This window comes from Arachis hypogaea, chromosome 12 (genome assembly GCF_003086295.3).
Source record: "Arachis hypogaea cultivar Tifrunner chromosome 12, arahy.Tifrunner.gnm2.J5K5, whole genome shotgun sequence".
In the NCBI taxonomy this organism is placed as follows: Eukaryota; Viridiplantae; Streptophyta; class Magnoliopsida; order Fabales; family Fabaceae; genus Arachis; species Arachis hypogaea.
The window spans coordinates 5,880,312-5,897,274 of NC_092047.1; the positions used below are offsets into that span (position 1 = coordinate 5,880,312).

A 16,963-nucleotide genomic window follows, 5' to 3' on the forward strand; every position below is an offset into this window, starting at 1 on the left:
GTTAAAACCTAAAAACTACATGCAATTTCAGAACACAATCAACATTTAACAAGTACATCTAGAAATTCAAAAGACAAACTCAGAAATTAAAAGATACATGCAATTTCAAAACACAATCAACATTTAACAATTACATCCAGAAATTCAGAAGACAAATTCAGAAGTTAAAATCCATTACAATTGGACAATAAAATCAGAAATCAACAAAAAAATTAACAAAAAACATCAACAATCAACAAAATTATTTCAGAAAAATTAACTCAAAGCTAGAAAAATTAACTCAGTCAGAAGGACAGTGGACTTCAACAACTGTCGGAGGATGAAGGTGAAAGCAAGGGTTGCTACTGTGAGTAAGCAACCGTGGGAGAGATACAGAGAGCTTGAAGAGAGAGATGCGACGGTGAGAAGAGCTCCGAGCACGGCGACGGCGAGAAGAGGGCCGATCTGAAGAGTGGATGGTGGCTGGGTGTTGCTGTGGAAAAAGGATTATGGTTGGGTTCAAGATCTGAGAGTGGAATGCGTTCTCTGGAGACTCGTGTGCAAGGCCTTGAGTTTGCGTTGGATGAGATCTCTTATGATTTGGCCGTATCAAGTGGAAGAATGTCTAAACCTGGTGCTCCTAGGTATGCATGTTGCTTGCTACCAGGTTCTGAAATTTTAAGCGCTAAGTTTTGGAAGAGAACACAGAGCCGGTATTCATCCTCCCAATTATCTAGATCTGACGGCACCCAATTGCTTGCCGCAGTCCTCCATCAAGATGACATGAATGCTGAAACCGAGTTGAGAAGCCATAGACTCAGGCTTCATAGCGATGGAGGAAGCTTCATAACCAATCCTCTAGCAGAGATTAATACTAATTCCAAGAAGATATCTGGTTTTGTAAGAGCAAAGCCAAATTAACAAAACAGAGGGAGGATGGTGGCTGTGGCTTCCAAGGGGGTTTGGGGCTGGATTCTTCTCCAGAGGTCAAATTTCAGAGAGGAAGAGAGGGGTGGGATGAGGGTAAGAGAAAGAGAGGGGTGGGATGAGGGTAAGAGATAGCGGCTAGGGTTTCAATCTTCAGGGTGTTTTTGTCATATATATGACACTAGAAACGACGCCGTTTTGAGTGTAGCCATGAACCGGAAATCCCTTAAAAAAACCTGACCGGTTCTGATGGTTCACCGGTTAACCGTCGGTTTGACCGGTTTTCTGACCAATTTTTTGCTAGCCGATTTTTAGAGTTAATCAAACCGACCATATGACCAGTTTCCGGTTGAACCGGCCAGTCCGGTTCGGTTTTCAGAACCATGATTTTAATAATTATAGAGACGGTAGAGGCGGGGCGGGTACCCGCAAGAGCGGATTAGGGTTCAACGTTTTACTAGCCACGAATAAAAACGGGACGAATTTTATGCGGGTTGTTGTACAATGAAGCGGGATCGAGTAGAGCAAAAACCCACTCCTACCCACCCCGTTGCCACTCCTAATTGTTCATTCTTCTCTATTATGTTTAATTAGAGTTTTTCTAGTGAAGAGGATTATTTGTCCCCAATTGCATCCTGTTTTATACCCGGCTTTACAATAATGTCATATCAAAACTGGACGCAATTTCAATGATTAACATTTCATATGCTATTTTTTCCCTTTGTCTCCATATTTTTGTGCATATATATATATCAATAGCTAGGATTGTATGTGGGATTTGATTGATCAAAATAACTGTCACTACCATGTTTTCTAATCTTTTTCGATTAGTGTCACCATCAATCCGATTTTTATCTTGCACTTAATGGTATGTATTCATTGAACAAAAATATAGTAATAACATGTCAAAATATTAAGTCCAAAATTCAGATTCATTATTGTTTACGCCCAATAATTGCCACATGCATGAAGATACATAAATACACAACACATTATTATCAATCCTTCCAAGCTTCCACTGAATTTTTCATTTTTTCCAACCCTCCAAATGGATCTGATATATATATATATATATATATATATATATATATATATATATATATATATATATATGATCACTTTATTAGAATTTCAAATAATGCGACTTAATTTATAAAGGTCAATAAGTAGGTATTAGGTCTCTAAACGCGAAAAAAAAAAAAAAAAAGAGTATCCCAAGATTCGATTAAAAACTGAAATAGTTAATTAAGGGGGTAAATTTTCTGTCTCTCTAACCAATCTCACGTTAATACTAAATTTTCGGGTCCAACAATTTTTTAAAATTTAAATTATAAATCTTAAATTTTATATTCTATACTAAATTCTAATCTTAAACTCTAAATTATCCAAAAAAAATCTTGCAATTAAAAACAAGTAACGTTAATTATTTAAAAATTAATTTTCTATATCTATATATACAAACATAATAAAGCAATAATATACAATCAAATTAAATACTTCAAAAATAATAATAGAAAAAGTATACGATACCAATATACTATCTGTCAACTTATTGCCAACAATAATTAATTATTATATTTTAAATACATGTATAAAAAAACACATCTAGGAAATATATTTATAAAGACACTTTCATTAAACACAGCTATAAAAAAGACATTTTTATTAGACACATCTGCAAAGACACTTTCATTAAACACAGTCATAAATAAGAGTTGGTAGAAGTTGGCAGAAATACTGTTGGTAACGTACGTAGCGGGATTGATAATAATATTACTCTTTTAGCCTTTTACCTCTTTTTTTTTACAATTCTGTTTCATCTTTCTGCATAATCACATTGTTCTTTTTATACCTTGCACATCAAGAAACTTCACACTTACTATTGGGAATTCAACTGATATGATCTGAGAACCTATAACTACAAAATTTAGAAAGATTTTGTTCAGTTCAAGAGTTCAAATAAACTCGAAATTCCTAAGAAGAAAATGTACTTCTATATCACTCCACTATCTTGGTATAATTTTTCTCTTACCAATATAACATATTGCTTTAAGATTATTAGGAATATTTTATGCGTTTTGATCAAATATCCTTTCCCTTGTATAAGTAACAAATTTGAAGAGAAATTCAACCTCGTGCTAGAATAATGATCGGCTAAGACGAGCCATACCATAGTAAGCACAATTTGAAATTTAATAATTTATTAAATATATAATCATTTATTACATACCTTTATTTAATAGTTTATTTTTTGGGGTAAATATGTAATTTTACAACATAAACAAACTCTTTCATTATTGTTTTCTATAAGAAAAAAAATAGTTGTTTTAACATGTGTTGGATTTCATGTCAACCGTTAAAGTCTTTTCTTTTTAATTAGGGTAAAATACTAATTAAAATAGTACTTAAAAATTTATTTTATTGACAAAAATAATTCTAAAAAATATGAACAATAGATAAATTCAAATAAAATTTAAAAACATGACAAAATATAACTAAATAGTAAATATATATTTAAAAAAAAACTTTAAAAATCAGATTTTAATGTGTATTTTTTGTAAACATGGTTAAAGAAATAAGATTAAATTTTGCGATTTTATGCTAAGTAAAATTTTTTGTAATTTGCTTTTGTGAATGACAAATTTTTTTTTTTAAATTGATAAAAAAAATTCTAGTAATTGAATTTTATTCTATTTTGTGATATGCACCTTCTAAATATTTATTCAAGTCTTTTGTAAAAATTCTAATCAAATAAACAAGTCATTTGTTAATAATAAAATTTGTGTGATACTTATAAATGAAAAATAATATTTTTTATTTTTATCCTGTTTTTAAATTTTCAAAATTTATTTATTATTTATGTTTTTCAAAATTATTTTTATTAATGAAATAAATTTTCATATATCATTTTGATAATTTATTATTTCAATTATTATCGTTAAAAAATAATTGTTATATATGTTTGTTCTATTTATTCTCAAGACACATCATAAAAATTTATCACTTCTTTGGTGCATATTATTCATATAATAATAAATTGTATGTATCCATGTCCAATAATATTATTTAATTATATTAACAATTTTATTCCTGGTGAAGGCTGCGCCGCCTTCCACAACCAAAGTGCTTGTTCCCCGTTGACCATATTCAACTAGCTCCAATTGTTTGGATAATACAATGGGATGGCTTTTAATTAATTAATTTAAAACGTTATTAGTTGGTTAAATGGAATCAATGACTTCTAGAAAAAAGCATATAGTGTCATTTTCTTTTATGGATAACTATTGGGCCATGGCTGCCTTGCTTTCTAGCCTACTTGCGGCTTGGGCCACAAGATTTTCTTTCTAATATACTTTTCAATAAATTACTCTATCAAAAACCAACTTGAGTTGGTCGAGTGGTCAGCTCACTCGTCCTCTTAAGCAAGTGTCGGGGATTCGAATCCCGCCTTGTGCATGCAATAACCCATTGATCAGCGGCAGACTCTTAAATGGAGCTCAGATCCGCGACGGATTAGTCCTTGACCTGTCGGGTTGGGGGATACCGTGGGAAACAAAAAAAAAAATTACTCTATCAAACAGCTAACTCTACTAATCAGTGGTCACCTAAAAATTTCAGATTCAAGTTTTACTTGTTGCAACCGATTCTATTTTATAATACAGTAATTTATTGACCGAATCATAATAAATTAAAAAAAATTGATAAAATTTTAAAATAAAAAATTAATCATTTTTAATCTAAAATAATAAAACTCATATATAATAAAAATTATAAATTTAAATGTGATTAATTACTCACTTTATTATTTACCCATCAAGAATAATACAAGTGATAATTGGTTGGATTGCTTAAGTGTTATGCAGAGTTTAATTCTTAAGGACATCATGTAATAATAGATTTTATGACCAGTCTTCTACTATCGGAAAATAAAATAAAACATTATTAAAGATTAGTTATTAGCTCATGATTAACTTAATATTCAAAAATTTACTCTTAATTAATGACCTAAACAAGCAAATTACCATATCATGTTATCATAGTATATGGCCATTTTTTTTATTGTTAAGTTATAGCCTCGACTTAAATAAAGAGAATAGTTTTATAAATAACTTATGGTTGATTATATAATTCTTTTGACAGTCTCATCAAAGTTACATAAACATTTCACAAGTCCTCTAACATGTTAAAAAGACAAAGTATTTCGATGTAAATATCAAAACAGAATAAAAGAATCAAAATACAATGCCAATCAATACATAATTTTCAATCTGAGGAGTTCTTCTATAAAAAATTGAATATGTTCTTAGTTTTTTTGTGACATTGAAACCAAACCTTGATGCTTAGCACATAACTAAAAAATTCTTCTCACACCTAAGTTAACGATGACTCTTAATTATATCAACGCAACAAATATGTTTAGCTACCACAATCTCTTCTCTTTAAAATTGAGGTTCCAACTTCCGTTATATATATGTTTGTTGTTCATTATTATTATACTAAATTTTGACTATTTATAATAACGATTAGCTCTTTTATTGTTATTATTGCTTCTTCAAGTATAAATATGGACATTCTCTTATTATAACTTACACTACCACAAAAGCGGTGGTTAGCCACGAAAAAAACTGTGGCTAACATCAAGAAAATCCGTGGCGACTAAGCGTTAACAACGAATACATTTCCGTGGCTAACAAGGGCGACGCCTTTTTCGTTAGCCACGGTTTTCGGCCGGTTAGCTACGGTTTTATGATCCGTGGAGACATCTAAATAGCCACGGTTTTTATGTTATTGGCCACACTCTAAACCATGGCTAAATGACAACAGTGTAACTAATGAGTATAGTTTTGTCACAATTTTTCCGTGGCTAATATCGATAGGCTGGGCTTTTTTTGCCACATTTTTTTTGTGGCTAAACGTTGTTGGGTAATTTAGCCACGATTTTTTCTGTGGCAAAAAAAACCATGCACAAAAAATATTTGATAGGCTGGGCTTTTTTTTCCACGCTTTTTTCCGTGGCCAATATTATGGGTTATTTACCAACACATTAATCCGTAGCTAATTTTTTTTCAATTAAAAAAAAAACTCTCAACTATAGTTATCAATTGAATATTTTTTTAAATTAATATTGCATATATATATATATATATATATATATATATATACATATTAAAATAATTTTATAACAAAATAAACAATCAAAGCAACGATAATAACATTAAAATAAAAAAAATAGCAAACTAAGTAATAAGAGTAAATTAAAGCATATGCATTGTTCATATATATAGTAAAGAAATAACAAAAACCAAGTTTTATAATTCTGTACGACAAAAATATAAGTAACTCTAATAACAGTATAAATTAGACATAAATTAAAATTAAAATAAACATGACATGAGATACATCATTTCGACTCAATGTGTGGCATAGAATCAGAGAAGGTAGGTACTTCATCGTCCATCTAATAATCATTGAGACTTATTTGTTCCAACCCATCTTCCGAACTCAAGTTTATGTCTTCACTTTGTCTTCGTAATTCTTCAAGGATTGATTGTCCGCTGATATTACGTTTATGTTTCATAGTATTCTAAATGCCTGCGACACAAAGTTATAGACAGCGTAAAAAGAATTCAGAAAAAATAAAAATCAAATAAAACAGACATAAAATAGTTCATATAATTGAAACACAAGAAGTTAAATAACATACAAAAAAAACCATAGAGCATATTTAACAAGTCAAACTTAAATTCAGTAAGTTAACTAAATTAAACATTAATAAGCATAATCCAATACAGCATATTCAGTAAGTTAATCATAGAGCATATTTAACAAGTCAAATTTAAATTCAGATTCAGAATATTTCCAAAATTTTATCATTAATAATTGAAAGAAATCAGTCATATCTAACCATACTAAATCAATAATTTCCTATTTAGAAACTAGTAAATATATCTTTGGTTAAGTTGGATAATGTTTCTCCGACCTTCTATAATCTCTTAAGTATAAAACCGAAACATAAACATCAAGAGTATTGATCCATATAACTAGATTCAAGAATATATGATTCATGAGAAATGAAAGGAAATTTTTGCAGTAAATAAAAAGTTTTTAAAATATGAACAACTATATCCACTTTCATAATAACTAGTTTAATAGCAGTAAATTTTATATCAATAAATAAGATTAGCATTCAAATTATTATATAAGTAAATTGAGAAGCCCAATATAGAAAAAAATCCCTATAGTAATGATGACTATGATTCCATTATGTGTTAGTGATATCAAACTATTTGCTTAAAATGTCACCTATAATATGCATCATGTTAAAGAGAAAATTATCGTACCGTATTAGGAATTCTAAGTGCTAGGTTGCTCCTAGTCTTGTGCCAATCTTAAATTTGCAATTAATACTCTGTATGAGGGAGGCAACAAAAGGATAATTCCTTACAACATCAAATCAAATAATACAGAACATATGCCCGTTTCTAAACCATCATCTAATCCCTTCTTTTTTTTTTTTTTCTGAAATACATAAATACCAGATCAAATAAAAATTTACAAAGGATTAAATTTGAAAAAAAAAAACCTGGAGAAGTTCTTGTTGTTGACGACAACGACCTTGAGCAGTGTGACCAAGTAAGACCTGTGACCTGTGAGCGCAAACCACGACTGTGAATGTCGCTTGAAGTGTAATGTTGGAGGCTGCCGGAGGTGCGAGGTCTGAGATCGGAGGAGGCGACCACAGGCAGGAGGTACAGCAGCGTCAGCGAGTGAGAGATGTGACCTGTGCGCGCGTATCATGAGCGTTGATGTTGCCAGCAGCGCGAGATCGGAGCCTAGCGGGGGTACGAGATCTGAGCCCGAGGAGACGGATACATGCAGAGGCGGATTAGGGCCGGCGAGCGAAAGCTTGAATGAGCTCCGAAACTGAAAATAAAAAGTGGGGCGGTTTTGATTCAAGCTTGGGTTTTTGGCGTGACTTGAATTAAGCTCGATTTTTGGCGCAAATTCTCAAATTGAAATAAAATTATGAGTTTAGTTTCTTTGTTTATTTATGAAGAATTATCATTTATGTCAATATATAATGACTCATTTTATATATAAAATTCATTTATCTAAGTTTATAGACTGCTTTAAAAAAATTATATTTAAATAATTACTTTATCTTTTAACTGTTTTATATTTTGAAATTTAAAATTTTATATTTTTATCTCTATTCAAAGTTTATTTTTATATTTTATTTTAATTATGTTAATCAAGTATAAATACTAATTTTTATTTTTAATTTTTAGAATAAATAAAAAGATGGAATTTTTTTATAAATTAAATAATTAAAAAATTTATTTATTATGGAATAAGATAAGTCTATTTCTTAATTATAGGAATACATATAATTCACCCTTAGAAATAATTAAAAAACATATAAATTTTTTTTATTTTTTTTATTTATATTAATTATTAAAATTATGATATAATAGATGTACTCCTATAAATAAAAATGAATATGACTTCATAAGTATTTTTTTTGGTTGGGAGTAAACATCACTCAACAAGTAAGAGGTCTAACTTAAACGACTATAAAAAAGTAAAATAAATAATAAAAATCGAACATAACATTTTTTTTTGCAGATATTTGCTATAAAAATAAATAAAATCAAAATAAAAAATAATAATGTTAAAATAATAATAAAATTAAAAATAATTAAAGATGTTTAGTATAAGAATAAAGAAATATTTTTTATCTATTCAAATTATGCATAAAGATAAAAAATATTTTGAATATAAATTTTTAAATTTGTTTCAAATTAAATAACATTGAAAAAATAAATAGATTTGATATATAAATAAGTAATTTGTAAACCATGTCCCTGAATCTTTATGTTAATTTTATTATATACAATAACAACGTAACTTTTTTATCTTTTTCAATTTAAACTTAATTATTTTATATTTTTTGCATATCTTAAATAATTTAAAATATTTTATTTTTTAATAACTAATTTTTATATATTCCTGTTAAATTTATAATTTTAAAAATAAAAATATAAAAATATTTTTTAACTCAATAAAAAAGCGTCTGAACAATTAAGATAGTGTCTATTGAACCGCTAGTATAAGATAATTACATATTTTAAATTAAATTTTATCTAATTTTTGTTAACAAATAAAAAAAAATAAGATTATAGCATTGGTACCTAAAAGATAAATTCTAGAGCATTAATACTTAAAAGATAAATATTAAAAAAATCACATCTAAAATTATTATGTAATTATTTGAATTAAGTTGTTCTTTTAAATCTTCATTTCACATTTTAATTGAGAGCTTTTGAAATTGAATCTTAACCAATATTAAAGATTTTTTTCTAAGTTATATATAATTGAGGTTATTCTAGGAGAATGAAATTTTAAGCACGGAATTGAAAGTGGATATCGTTCCATTTTGTCACGGTGATCATTGGGTCTGTGGCAAATGAGATAATCCATCTCAAATTGGCCAGGGACAAACGAAAACGTTGGAAAACTCCATAAAATTTGGCCACAGAGATATAATACGTTGCCATTGGTTAACACGGTCATTAAATTTTGCTACTGTTTATCGTTCGTGGGTACCTTCCCGTTGGTAACTCCCGTATTTTTGGTAGTGTTAGATTTTGCTCTTCATTATTAACGCAAAATTTTGATTATTATTCAACAGTAAAATAAATGTTGATTCTTTAAACAAACGAAGCTTAGACATCAATTATTCACGATTCTCTATTCCATTAATAAACGTTGATCCTCTGAAAAAGTTTGAACATCAATCTCAAATAAATAATAAATTTGGTGCTAGAAATTAAAGATTTTGTTAATTACCTCAATGTACTTTTATACATGAACTTATTAATATTTGATTAATTTTATATTTTAGCGTATGAAATACAATTTAATTAAGATAAATTCTATTCAATTTTCTTTAAAATAACATGTAATTTATCTTCTATAATATTTTAATTGTAGTAGAATTATTTTATATTAATTAAGTTATTATTTAAAATAAATAATTATATAATTTTTTAAAATATTAATAACAAAACTGATCACCATCAAATTCACACCATACTCCACTATTTTTTTTATAGTATTAATAATTAGGTGCAGTTCAGTTTAAAAAAAATCTCATCTTTAAAATTTTAGTATAATTTATTTACAATAAGCTACTAAAATTAACACTTGTATTTATATTCAACGGCATATTAATCACAAACAGACACTTATTTAAGAAGTAGTTTTTGCGCTCCAACGCCTCTTTATAAAAAGTCGCAAATAAATAATAAGTAGCATTTTAAGCACAATCAATTTTATATATGAAATAATCTATTAGTTTCGTGGTATAGTTATATAATTTAATTAGAATTAATTTTTTATTGATAAAATTAATTAATTATAAGTAGTAAAACTGAGATTGAGATAAATAAATAAAGGACAATGGTGAAGCTTGGAAGGACGAGGATATATAGAAGATATTTTTTTAGGTAGAATAATTTAGAGAAAAGAGGAATTTGATTATTAATATTTTAAAAAATTATATAATTATTTATTTTAAATAATATTTTAATTATAAAATTATTTTATTATAATTAATATATTATTCAATTAAAACTTGACATATCATAAAAAATAAATTACATATTATTTTAAAAGTGATGGGATAAAATTCACCTTTAATTAATGACTTGACTCTTAAATATATTTTCAACGTTTCAAATAATAACCTAATCATATCCAAAAGTAAAAATATTAATATTTTTCTTGAAGTAGTTCATATTCTTCCCATGCATCCACATCCTTATTGGCTTTTTAGTTTTTATCCCTTTTAAGAATTTTTTACTTTTTATTTTTTCTCCCCGGATTGCAGATTTTTTCATTATTGGAAAGCCATCATGTCATCCTTTCTGGAAATAAATTGAAAAATCAGGGGACGGTTGTAAGAATCATGCTTTATTATTACTTTATGAGTTTGTATTGAAAGCTACCATTATGTTACAATTAGACTTACCAAATTAATTAATGTGCTTAATTAGTCTTTCAATTGGATATAATCTGGTGAAGCTAACAACTCTTAATTATTTTTCTATCACTTCTTTGTCAATTCTTATGTTGCTTGAACATCATGTTTGACTTAGATTATTCTCATATATTTTCGTTTCCCTCTTTTATTTTTTTTTAGTTACACATATTTTGTTTTTAATCACAAAAAAATGTATGTTATAATAAAACTGGAAAAATATCTTGTCCCAGATATCAACTCATAGAGATAAGCAGGAAAGGGAATATAAATTAATACTAAAAAAAAGTGATGGATCTGTCCTACATTCACTAATAAATCCAAATAAATAAACTTCACAAGTCTGATAAATTATCCTACAAGTTTATTACCAAATAATAATAATGGTTAGAATATAATTAGGATGAATTAGGATCGATTAGTATTATTTAGTATATCTGAATATTTATTATAAGAGATTATGTCTTTATTATTACGATTCTCTTAGTACCTATAAATACCCTTTTATATTGTATCATTCCAGACAACTTGAATAGACAACTTGAATACACTCAATAATACACAAATTCTTTCTCCAGTTTAGTCTCTTATTTCTAACATGGTATCAGAGTCATGGTATCCTCCTTGAAGAGAATAGGTTGTTTATTATAAAAGATTACGTCTTTATTATTACGATTCTCTTAGTACTTATAAATACCCTTTTATATTATATCATTCCAGACAACTTGAATAGACAACTTGAATACGCTCAATAATACACAAATCTTTTCTCCAGTTTAGTCTCTTGTTTCTAATAATAATAATAATAATAATAATAATAATAATAATAATAATAATAAAGGAAGAACTAGAGATAATAAAGTGGACTACAACATTCACCAAGAAACATTTTTGAAGTGTTTTTCAAGCAAAATTAAAATAATTTGTAATTAATTACTCCCTTCCTTTTTTAATTAGTAATCACTGCTATTTTGAGTGTTTTTTACACACTAATAAAATAAAATGCAGTATCATAACAAAGATTATGTCTAAATTTATTAATATACCCAAAAAAAAAAATCAAATGATCATTATTATAAACAATATATAGAGATACTAATAATAAATTACTTGCTAATTAATTGCACAAGTCAAAATGAAGAAAAGAACATAGACTGGAGGTTCCTCAAAGTGATTGATCCAATGGATGAATTTGATGATGATTCATCATCACCATTCCTTGTTCTTGTTTTTGCTCATCATCAATCTTGGAAATACAAAAGTCAGAGATGAATATTGAGAACCAAACAAAGGCTGGTGTGAGGAAGAGAATGAGACTAAAGGGTACCATCCAAAGATGCTTATTTGATGGATGATACTTATGTAACCACCATCCAAGCATACACCCTCCAAATATGCTTATCAACAAAGACAACAACAAAATCATCATATATGTCTTTTTAGTTATCATCCTTTCTTCTCTTTCTTTGTAGTAATCTCTGATATTCTTCATTCCTTTAGACTCCGATTGAATACTGTCTCGAAACACGACTTTAGTACTTGTAATTGCTTCTGTCATCTGATAAATAAGAGGTTTAGTCAGTCGATCAGAAATTAAATAAAACCTAGCTGCTTCGTAAATTAGATTTTGAATTGCAAAAAATAATAATCCTACCTATTTTATGCAAAATTATGTGTCTTAATGTAAAGATATTTAGTATTTTTTGAAGAAAAGTTAGTCCTCCCTCATGATGAATAAGGACACAAGAAAACTTGCCTGCAAAAGGTGCTATATATAAGAGGAAGAATTAGATGAAGTATATAGAACATGATCAAGGAGATAGGGATGTTGAAGATCTAAATATGAAGGGACAAGAGAGAGAAAAAATAGGAACTTATTAGGTGCATGAATTTCAGGGATATATGTGCTAAGGAGGCAAGAGGGACATGAAGTGTGATGTTGCTTTTGTGCAAGTAAGTTCCTATTGAGGAATTGTAATTATGTGGGGATGTTAATGTTTTAGATAATTCTAACATTTTATTATAATATAAATTTAATTATGAAATTTGATATAATATAAAGACTCTAATATATATATATATATATATATATATATATATATATATATATATATATATAAATTTAATTATAAATTTAATAAAATTATAGACAACCAATAAGTTTAAAGACATATTAATATATTATGACATTAGATAGAAATAAATTTTCACTTTAACCTAATTTTTAGTTTGATCATACTTAAAATACGGAAAAATGGTGGAATATGATTTGTGATTAGGGGCTACTACAACACCATTTTAATTTAATTTTGAAGTTCCGCAGATGCAACGAAATGTCACTCAGTTGGAACTTACGTATAAAGCATAAGTATGGTATAATTAATATAATTAACATGTCAGCTAACCCAACCATATAACTTGTCATTAATTAATCATTTTTATATTAATAGAATAAGGATACACTCTGAAGTCTGAAATGGATTTGGGATGAGATTTGCAGAGATATGGGGTGCACACCAAAAACACAATGGCCATTTGTAAATTATCGTCTGATAAAAATATCCATGAACGTACAAAATTTGTCATGAAAAATAATAGTTATTTATATTTATGTATATTATTTTATATATAATTTTTAAAATAATTTAAATAATTAAATCTATTGTGACAGAATAATTAAATTTTGGTAGTTGAATTTTAATATATATATATATATATATATATATATATATATATATATATATATATGATTGATTTCTTAAATTCTATCCCATATTATTATTTTACATAAATTATACTATTGTTAACGCTATATCTTAAGTAGGAGTGACAAACAGATTATGATTTACCAGATCGACTGTCTAATTTATTAAAGAAGATTGGCTACTAAATCAAAAAGTTGAACTCACTAAAAATAAAAATTCGTCCAAAGTGAAAAATCACTTAACCGGCAGACTTTAATTTAAATTTTTTTATTAAATATAAAAGCCAAAATTTCAATGCTTATGTTTTTATTTATTTTCGCACACTACCACCATTAATTCTTAACATTTTATCAAGCCAACATTCTTTCGGTTTTTTTTTTTTTTTTTAATAGGGAGAAAGACAAATAGGTCCCTATCCTTTTAAGTTTTTGATAAATACATTTCTAACAAAATTTAAATACAAAAAAGTCTTTGAATTTTATAAACGGAGGACAATTTTATCCCTCCATCTATTCGCCTCTCACAAATCAAACGGAACTGGTTGACGTGATTGTAACGGTGTCCAAGTGTCCGTTACGGTGCCATGCTAGAAGGAGGCTAAAGTTTGCAGGACAAAAAAGTCCCTAGTCATGAAAATGATGTCATTTTGCAAATTTTAATTTTTTATTAAAAATCTTTTTGAAAGATATAAATTACCATACATTGTCCTAATCCCTTCACAAAAATCAGAATTTTCTTCCCTCCAAAATGAGACTGAAGTGCCATCGAGAAAGGTGGAGTAGGAGAAACGAAACTGGTGTACTGAAGTAGTTTAGTCATCAAGCAAGGTAAGCAAATCCCTAACCTTTTTTATTTTTTTGCGTTAGGTTCCATATAATGTAGGGTGCGAAGAATGCAAATGCCTAAGTTTTTTACTTTGCTTTTTGTTTGAGTTTTGTTGAGAAAAAGTTATTTTCTCTTCAATTTAAAGATTTCTTGAGTTTTGAAGTTTGTGGTTTGATTTTATTTTTGTTAAAAAATTTCAGATGGCTGAAAGATTTGTAATTCCTATTTTTCATCATGAAAAAATTTTTATGAGAAATGATGAGGGGGTCTTGTTTATGTGAATGAAAAAGTAGAAAATTTTTATAAATGGACATAGATTTTATTAATTTTGGTAATTTGGTAAAGTTGTTTGAGGGTTTAGGATATCCTGAATATAAGACAATATATTGGTTTGATAGTACGCGAGTGATATTGAGTCTAGGTTTCATCGTTTATCAGAAAATAGTGGGATTCGTGAATTGTGTGATAATTTGATGAGGAATAAAAAAAAGATGAGTTCTACATTTATTTTGATCATATTGTCAATAAACTTGAGTATGTAGAGGAAGCAGGAGCCGGGAATGCAGGAACTGAAAATGTTGAGTGTATAGAACTAGATGACATCTGTGATAATTTGATGACATCATCTTATGATGACGGTTACAAAAGCACGGAAGATGAACCTTACAAACTTCCACTTCCGAGGTATGATGATGACAGTGATAATGAGGAGAGCAATGGAGAAGAGAAATGTGCCAAAAAGAAGAGACATATAGCTTACAAGGGAAAAAAGTGGCTGTATCAAAGAGAAAAATGAAAGAGAATAAGAAGAATTCATTAAAGAGGAAGAATGCACCAAGGAAGAATAGATAAAATATTACTAAAAAAGACCCAATATACAACTAAATGTTGGGCCTAGTGTAGACCAAAGAGCTGGGCCTTCTTTGCAAACTAGTGGGCCTAGTAATGGGCCTACCGTACACTCAAGCTCCACTGATTCAAAGTATGACTATGAATATCATTCAGAGAATTTACATACCCTTGTTTCTTCTGATAAAGAAGCTGAAAAGCAGCATTGGTCCGAGTTCAATGATGAGTATGGATTTGAAGAAGGGCATTTTGAAGCAGACACCAAGTCTGTAACTCTTGATGATTTTAAAGAAGTGGTGAAGAACTTGTTCATATACGAGGGCAGGAAGCGTCAGTGAATTAAAAACGATAAGGAAAGGATTCGAGTGGGTTGCAACGGAGAAGAGTGTCTATGGGTTGTACATGTATCCTACAATAATTCTCATAGGTGCTTCCAGGTTAAAACTTTTAAATTTGAGCATACATGTGCAAGGGGCATGGGCAATAATGCTGCTGACCAACACTGGCTGAGTAAGAAAATTGATAAAAAACTAACTATCCATCCTCAGATGACTAGGAAGGAGGCAACTGATTTTTTGAAAGATGAATTTAGCATACATTCTCATGATAAGATAGTTTACAGGGCACTAAAGGAGGCAAGAGATAGAATTGTCGGAAGTGAGGGTGAGTAATATGAAAAGTTGAGGGGATTATCTATTTTAACTCCTACGCAGCAACCTTGGATCTATTGCACTCCTTGAAGTGATACCAATTCCATAATCCCCACCAATGTTTAATAAGATATATATATGTGTGTGTGTGTGCCTGGATGCATGTAAAAAAGGCTTCAAGGGTGATTGTAGACCTCTAATAAACTTTGGATGGATACTTTCTAAAAGGATACTTTGGTGGATAATTACTTTCGGTAATGGCACAAGATGTCAATAATCATTTCTATACCATTGCTTATGATGTTGTTGGATCAGAAACAAAGGAGTAGTAGAAAGAATATGGTATGACAATATTCCTATGTTATGATTTAGGTTGATTGAATGAATTATATATGCTTGTTTAATATTATAGCCCTTGCCTATGTTATGACTTGTTTCTGGCTTAGGTTCATTGAATGAAAATAAACATTAACTTACAAGCATTCTATATCTGTTCAAGACAACAAGATATGGATAATTCAAATCTTCATTCTTTCATTCATATTAACTAAAATAATCAACATACATAATTCACTACAATTCACATTTTTTCCATACCTTAAACAAACAAAGACCAAAAACTACAACAATTAAGCCTATAATTATGATCCAGAAGCTATTGCTTTTCTTGTTCTTTAGGTAAAGTATTTTGTTCTACATCAGCTATCCTGTTCTCTAATTCTTTCTTCCCAAAATATTCTTCAACATCTAAGCTCTGATCGCCATTCAATGTCATTGTTGGCTCCATGCACCTAATTCTTCTAATGTGGTCATCAACCCATACAAAGAATTTGTAACGTGGTTATTTCACCTAAATCAATTCAGATAGAATGAAAATGTATTGGTAAAAAGAACTCTCAACTTCATCCATATACATGAAAAATTGTGAGCTTACCTTGAAGAATGGGCATCCGAAAAATAGCTTGTTTGGGTTGGTGTTTGTCTTC

General features: G+C 28.6%; 2 long non-coding RNA genes across 3 annotated transcripts; both read right to left on the minus strand.

The window, feature by feature from the left end:
* Nucleotides 1–6,157: 6,157 nt before the first annotated feature.
* On the minus strand, nt 6,158–7,953 carry LOC112726571 (uncharacterized). Its single transcript, XR_003165307.3, has 3 exons — nt 7,490–7,953; nt 7,248–7,315; nt 6,158–6,498 (listed from the first exon to the last, which is right to left on the minus strand). It is a non-coding gene; the product is annotated as an uncharacterized lncRNA (long non-coding RNA).
* A 4,008-nt stretch (nt 7,954–11,961) lies between these two features.
* Nucleotides 11,962–12,883, minus strand: LOC112726569 (uncharacterized). Of its 2 annotated transcripts, none has more exons than XR_011869088.1 (2): nt 12,705–12,883; nt 11,962–12,506 (listed from the first exon to the last, which is right to left on the minus strand). It is a non-coding gene; the product is annotated as an uncharacterized lncRNA (long non-coding RNA). The 2 variants fall into 2 exon arrangements; XR_003165305.2 differs by having other exon boundaries at nt 12,603–12,865.
* Between the last annotated feature and the right edge of the window lie 4,080 nt (nt 12,884–16,963).